Here is an 8379-nt window from a genome sequence, read left to right as displayed (position 1 = left end):
ATGGCCAGGAAACTTTGCATGCATTTCAGCCACTCGTACACCGCAAAGCACACCCTCCTTGAACTGCAGCGGTAGAACGGCATTCCCCAATATAGGCTGATATGGGACGTTTCCACCTGTTGGAATTCCACCCTTCATATGTTGCACCGACGGTACGAACAGAGTAAGGCCATAAACAATTTCTTGATGATGCAATCGAACAGGAGTACTCCCCTGTGTAACTTTGATGTCAGCCAGTGGCAACTCATGCGTGACACCTGCCGATTGCTCAGACCCTTTGAGGGCCACGTTATTTGTCAGTCGCCAGGACTACGGGATGAATAACGTCATTCCACTGCTTCATGGCCTGCAACAGATGCTGGTAAACCTGGCTGGTCAGGGGACTGGAGACGTGGCGCCTAGATCTCACAGCCACATGAGCCCTGTGGGGGCTGAACTGGAGGAGGAGGACATTGGAGCACAAGCAATGTGTAGCGAAATGGGTGGTTTTGCTACATAGGTGACAGGAGAGGAGGAGCAGCCAGAGGAGCTACAGGGTGATGAGGAAAAGGAGGCAGAGGACTCAGACACACCGTGGAAGTATGCAGTGCAGATGGAGGCAGGGAGTCCCTCCGAGTCACTTGCACAAATGGCCAGATGGGGGGGGCCCTCTGCGCACGCGTTCCACTGCCATGGCTGGTGGAGGGGTGGGGTGGCAGAAGCAGTACCAGTTCCATCAGCAGCAGCCTGAGTCTAGAGTCGCTGATGAGCAGCTTTCTTCACATGCCTAGTGAAGAAACTACTCACCAGCAGCTTCACATAGAGCAGAACCTGAACCAACAGGTGGTGGCATACTTGGAGTGCACCCTGCCAGCCGTCATTGAAGATCCACTGGACTACTGGACCGCCAAACCGATCTGTGGCCGCAACTACCGAGTTTGCCCTGGAAAAGCTGTCTTGCCCAGCCAGTAGTGTGGCATCAGAGTGGGTGTTTAGTGCGGCGGGGGCCATAGTTACCCCAAGGAGAGCTTGCCTGTTCACCCTAAATTTGGAGAGACTGACTTTTGTCAAGATGAATCAGGTGTGGATCAGCCAGGATTTCCACCCACCAATGCCTGATGCATCAGACTAGATCATCCATGGTGCCACACCAACACCGGTTTCTTCTGGCTACCTGCCTCAGCTATTATTCTGATGCTGCCACCTGCCTGATGCCACACATCTGATGCCAAGTGCTCCTTCTTACACCTACATCGTCATCGGGTACTCTTATTGCCACCCACCTTCACACTGTGTCACTCTGTGGTCTCTTGATGCTGCTGCTACCTCAACACCATGTCGCCTTGCCACTCTGTGGTCTTCTGATACTGCTGCCACCTCCACACTATGTCACCTTGCCACTCTGTGGCATCCTCATGCTGCTGCTGCCACCTCCACACTGTCACCTTGCCACTCTGTGGTCTCCTGATGCTGCTGCTACTTCTACAATATGTCACTTTGCCACTCTGTGGCCTCCTGATCCTGTCACCATCTCCACACTATGTCACCTTGCCACTCTGTGGTCTTCTGATGCTGCTGCCACCTCCACACTATGTCACCTTGCCACTCTGTGGCCTCCTCATGCTGCTGCCACCTCCACACTCTGTCATTGTGCCCATGGGCGTAGGAAGCGGGGGGGATGGGGGGGACAGATCCTCCCCAGGAAATAATGCGGGGAGACAGGTATGGTCAAATCCCCCCCCAGCAGCAGGGGGGCAATGTGTGCAGCGGTGGCGGGCAGGAAGCGAAGCACTCATCTCCATAGTGATCTGTTTGTATCGCCGTCCTCAGGACAGCGATACAAACAGAAGGCTGTGCGGAGGAGCAGAGCAGGGAGGTGTGTCCCTTTCCTGTTCCTCTGATAGGCTGCCGGCACTTCTAGGCCGGCAGCCTATCAGAGGCTGACGTAGGCAGCGCGATGACGTCATTGCGCCGCCTGAGCCATACAGCGCTGGAGTCGGGACACAGGCCGGAAGTGGCCTGCATCGCATCGCTCCAAAGAGGTAAGTATAAGTGTTCATTTAAAAAAATATATATTACTGGCACATGATTGGGGGGTGGCTGTTATTACTGGCACATGATGGGGGGGCTGTTATTACTGGCACATAATGGGGGGGCTGTTATTACTGGCACATAATGGAGGAGGGGGCCTGTTATTACTGGCACATAATGGGGGGGCTGTTATTACTGGCACATTATTGGGGGGGCTGCTATTACTGGCACATTATTGGGGGGCCTGTTATTCTGGCACATAATGGGGGGGCCCTGTTTTTACTGGCACATAATGGGGGGCCCTGCTATTACTGGCACATAATAGGGGGGCGGGGGGCCCTGTTATTACTGGCACATGATTGGGGGGGCCTGTTATTACTGGCACATAATGGGGGGGCCCTGTTATTACTGGCACATAATAGGGGGGCCCTGTTATTACTGGCACATGATTGGGGGGGCCTGTTATTACTGGCACATAATGGGGGGCCCTGTTATTACTGGCACATGATTGGGGGGGCTGCTATTACTGGCACATGATGGGGGGCCCTGTTATTACTGGCACATAATGGGGGGGCCCTGTTATTACTGGAACATAATGGGGGGGCTTGTTATTACTGGCACATGATTGGGGGTCTGTTATTACTGGCACATAATGGGGGGGCCTGTTATTACTGCCACATAATGGGGGGGCATGTTATTACTGCCACATAATGGGGGGGGCTGTTATTACTGCCACATAATGGGGGGGCCTGTTATTACTGGCACATAATGGGGGGCCTGTTATTACTGGCACATGATTGGGGGTGGCTGTTATTACTGGCACATAATGGGGGGGGCTGTTATTACTGGCACATGATTGGGGGGGCCTGTTATTACTGGCACATGATTGGGGGGGCTGGTATTACTGGCACATGATGGGGGGCCCTGTTATTACTGGCACATAATGGGGGGGCCCTGTTATTACTGGAACATAATGGGGGGGCTTGTTATTACTGGCACATGATTGGGGGTCTGTTATTACTGGCACATAATGGGGGGCCTGTTATTACTGCCACATAATGGGGGCCTGTTATTACTGGCACATAATGGGGGGGCTGTTATTACTGCCACATAATGGGGGGGGCTGTTATTACTGGCACATAATGGGGGACCTGTTATTACTGGCACATGATTGGGGGGGCTGTTATTACTGGCACATAATAGGGGGGCCCTGTTTTTACTGGAACATGATTGGGGGGGCCTGTTATTACTGGCACATGATTGGGGGGCTGTTATTACTGACACATGATTGGGGGGGGCTGTTGGTACTGGCTGATGAGAGGCGCTGGGGGGCTGCTGGAGACGCACTGGGGGCTGCTGGAGAGGCACTGGGGGCTGCTATGAGGCATGGGGCTCCTATCTGAGGTCTGATTGGGGGACATTCATATTGGGTTCTGAGCTGAGGTGTGATCTGAGGTCTTATTAACATTGGGGATCTTATTGGGGCTGTTAGCTGAGGTCTGATTAACATTGGGGGTCTGATTGGTGGTCTGACCTGAAGTGTAATGAAAAATATATTTTTCTTATAGTGCCCACTTCTAGCCCGGAGCCCAGCTGGCCAGAGCACTGATCTGAAGCAGCTTGGAGAAAAAGGCCTCACAGTCTCCCACACTCCTTCTGCCCGGCCAAGCCAGCCAGCACCCCTGAGGCCAAGCCAGCCAGCACCCCTGAGTCTTCAGAACTGTAAGTAAATTATATATAAGGGGAGATTATTGTTTCGGCAGGGGGAAGGGGGGGGCAGAGAAAGTACCTGGAATAACTTAAATTTATGCCAAACGTTTGGTTAATTTCTGTGACCTGATAAACAAAGAACTTTTCATTATGCATATTTTTTTGTTGTGAAATTTTTCACACATACACACACACACTTAAAATTTAACAATACAAACAACTCGCAGTTTACTGAATAAGAAAATACCCGGCGAGCAAAAATGCTGTCCCCCCCCCCAGATTTTTGGGGGTTCCTACACCCATGATTGTGCCACTCTGTGGCCTCCTGATGCTGCCGCCACCTCCACACTCTGTCATTGTGCCGCTCTGTGGCTTCCTGATGCTGCCACCACCTCCACACCCTGTCATTGTGCCACTCTGTGGTCTCCTCATGCTACTTCCACCTCACCACTATGTCATAGGGCCACTCTGTGGACTTCTCATGCTGTTCCCACCCTCCCTATTCCCACTATCCACTATTTAGCCTTTTTGGCTTGGCTGACATCATGATTTATTTGACCCTTCTTCTGATCTGTCAGAAGGAAGATAAAATGAGACGCACAAAGGATCCACTCTGTGTAGCAGCTGTAAGGCCTGTATGGTCCCATCAGAATTGCCTTATAATTTGGTAGCCAAAAGCAGGAGTGGGTACAAAACACAGAAGACATGCAAATATTCTGTTCACGTGTCATCTTTGTTTTGGATCCACTCCTGTTTTTTTGGGCATTAGCAATACTGATGGATTACTGACCAAATGCTGACCGAGTGAAGGCGTATGCTCCACAGACAGGATCCGTTTTTTGTGGGTTATTGTTCTGACGGATCAGAGGAAGGGCAAAATAATCTGTGACATCAACACAAACTTACTGCTCACGCCCTCTCCACTCTGTCGGGGGTTCTAGTTGTATAAGCATTTAATAGAAGAGGTTCTGTAGACATCTATGTAGAATCAGCTGATGACGGTGTAAAAGAAGTGCGCTTCTTCTTGACGCTAACATTGACCTGTAAGGCTGAGTTCATACTTGAGTTATTAGGTCAGTTTTGGCCCCATCACTGCCCAAATAAGTGAAGTGTGCAGTGATTCTAAGGCCTCTTTCACACAGGCGAGTTTTCCGCGCGGGTGCAATGCGTGAGGTGAACGCATTGCACCCGCACTGAATCCGGACCCATTCATTTTTATGGGGCTGTGCACATAAGCGGTGATTTTCACGCATCAATTGTGTGTTGCGTGAAAATCGCAGCATGCTCTAATTTGTGCGTTTTTCACGCAACGCAGGCCCTATAGAAGTGAATGGGACTGCGTGAAAATCGTAAGCATCCGCAAGCAAGTGAGGATGCGGTGTGATTTTCACGCACGGTTGCTAGGAGACAATCAGGATGGGGATCTGGTCATTATTATTTTCCCTCATAACATGCTTATAAGGGAAAATAATAGCATTCTTAATACAGAATGCATAGTACAATAGGGCTGGAGGGGTTAAAAAAAATGGTGCTGGATCATGTGATGGGCCATGTGATGAGCGCAGTGACGTCACTACAGGTCCTTTTCCTCACAGATGAAGTCAGAAGAGAAGTGGATTAAGGTGAGTTAAATTATTATTATTATTTTTAACCCCTCCAGCCCTATTGTACTATGCATTCTGTAATAAAAATGCTATTATTTTCCCTTATAACCATGTTATAAGGGAAAATAATACAATCTACAGAACACCTATCCCAAGCCTGAACTTCTGTGAAGAAGTTCGGGTTTGGGTACCAAACATGCCGATTTTTCTCACGCGCGTGCAAAACGCATAAAAATGTTTTGCACTCGCTCTGAAAAATCGCACATTTTCCCGTGACGCACCTGCATCTTATCCGGGCCAAAAACATGACGCCCGTGTGAAAGAGGCCTAGCGACGCCTATCATCTGCATGTCATATGGACTCACAGTATTATTTCACTACCACAGCAGACTCCCTGTGCATGTTACTGCAAGACACAGTGTTCTACGCCACTATAAAGGCTCTCTGCAGCATGGAAATAGCCGTTTTTTAACTAAATTTGCAGTGAATATATTCGGATCGAATCTTTTTTTTTTTTTAAAATTGGCAAACTCGAATTTTTTAAAAATTAGTTCATCTCTAATAATTATAATACATTTAGTTTCGTTGTTGCGTGCGTCGTGCACAATGCCACAAGAGGACCCACTGGGACCCTATCACCCAAGGGCCCACATAAACCTGGAGCCAGCACTGGGTGACAATCTAGGAACTCTCCTCTCATACGCAGATTTCCTGAAGCATTCTCCGAAACAAATATCAGTTAGTGTAGCTAAAGTAATCAGGTCCTCCAGGGTTGATGGGAAATCACAGCCAGCCATTTAATCTTTTATGCAACCTGACCATCCCTGCCAGAAAGCTTCCACCAGGATGTCTTTGATAACTCAGAAGCCAGGGTGCGGAACTGTATTGCATATTGCTCGACTGTGAGGTTGCCTTAAGGAAGGTAGCCTAGAAATCCCACAGATTGCTGGTCAGAGGGTCGCCACATTCCTAGAGAGGAGTAGCCCAGGAGAAAGATTCAGGAGAGAGAACAGAAAGGCTACTTTGGACTAGTTGGTGGGGAACTGAAGAGCCCACGGTTCACTTTTGCTGCCCTGTAAGCTAATTAGTATCATTGGTACAGGGAGGAAAAGATGGCCGGGTTTCTCGGGGGGCGTCTCCTTCTCTCTTGCAATGAGCTAGCCAATCGCAGAGCGTCACAGCCAGGGAGAAAATAAAGCTCACCTTCTCACTGGCTGTGATGCGCTCCACTGCGATTGGCTAGCTCACAGCCAGGGAGAAGGAGTTGCCCCTTGAGAAACACCGACGTCTCCTCCTCCCTGTACCGATGCTACTAATTAGCATACAGGGCAGCAAAAGTGAACGGAGGGCAAAGCGGGGGAATGGAGAAGCGCATCTGAAAAAGAAAAAGCACCCTGATATCAACTTATCATTCCCTACACTGCATACCTCCCAACTGTCCCAGATCTGGCAGGAGAGTCCCGGATTGCAGTGGTTGTCCTGCTGTCCCGATACGGGGGAGCCATGTCCCGCTTTCTGGCAGCTGTCTCTGCTTCCATATAAAGCACAGACAGTTGCCTGTATTATGATGAAGCAAATAGTCGGCATCGGCTCCCTGCTTCATCATTCCTCCCCCCTTGTCTGTGTGGGGGGAGGGCCGGTCGGCAGTCAGCCTCGGCTCCGCCTCCTCCACAGACCAGAGCAGCCGATGTCCTGCTGCTGCTGCTAGGAACAAGGTAAGTATGTGGTGTTTATTTTTTTTACTTTCTGTGAGGGGCACATAACTGGACATACTACTGGGGGCACAGCTGGGCATATTACTGGGGGCACATAACTGGAGATACTACTGGGGGAACAGCTGGGCATATTACTGGGGGCACATAACTGGGCATATTACTGGGGACACATAACTGGACATATTACTGGGGGCTCAGCTGGGTATATTACATGGGGCACAGCTGGGCATATTACTGGGGCACATAACGGGGCATATTACTGGGGCACATAACGGGGCATATTACTGGGGACACATCTGGGCATATTAATGGGGGCACATAACAGGGCATATCACTGGGGGCACATCTGGGCATAATTCCGTGAGGAGGAACAATATGGGCATAAATACAGTTTGGTGGCATGAAGGTAGAATAATTATTATGTGGGGGCATTAAGAGGACTGGTTGGGATTGGGTGCATAATTATGTTTTGGGCGGAGTTAGAGGAGTGGCCTAGTGTGGAAAACAATTTTGTGCACCGCACGATGTGCCCCTCTTTGTTCATTTACAAAGTTGCGAGGTATGATACCGTAATGTCAGGACCAGTGAAAAGTCCTCTTTAAGGTTGCGGTGCAGGAACAGAAGTGGTCAGGACATCGAGGTGAGCAGAAATAGTATGTAGGTAACCCAGTAGTTGCGCCTGATGACCTTGCTCAGTAGTCACCTATAGCTACAACCCTGCTCCCAGCATAGCTTTATGGCTTTCTGTGGGCTGTAGTAGATGCAGTTGCACTGCACAAACCCTTATGGCAGGTGCTAAAGTATCTGTATTCACACATGGCAGATTTGTTGCCGAAATGTAGACATTTCCATTAGTGTCCCATTCATCTGATAGGGGCACGCAGAATACCATGCACATGTTGCATTAAAGGGCTTGTCTGAGATTTTTAATGATCTCTGATGACCCCTGTAATAATAACATTCAGATAAATAGAACTCATTTTCAGCAAATGTGTTGTGTATAGGGCTGAAACGATTGCTCGATTGAACCGAGTAATTTGTTTGTCATGTGACAATGGAGCGGGAGTGAAGCGCTTGCTATTACTTACCGCTCCGTGGTCACCCGCCGGCCCGTACTGGGCTGCACTTTTAGCCCTGATACATCGTCAGGACATAGTGCACGTATACGTGCACTATGACCCGACGCTGTGTGACGTCAGGACAGCAGTGCAGCTCGCGAAGAAGAAGACGGAGGATCTGTGGAGTGGTGCCCCTACAGGAAAGGTATGTACTGGCACTTAGAGGGGCAAGCTGATGGCACTTAGGGGTGCAAGCTGATGGCACTTAGGGGGGCAAGCTGA

The sequence above is a fragment of the Bufo gargarizans genome, chromosome 3 (genome assembly GCF_014858855.1).
Source record: "Bufo gargarizans isolate SCDJY-AF-19 chromosome 3, ASM1485885v1, whole genome shotgun sequence".
Lineage (NCBI taxonomy): Eukaryota > Metazoa > Chordata > Amphibia > Anura > Bufonidae > Bufo > Bufo gargarizans.
This window is presented reverse-complemented; position numbering follows the sequence as displayed.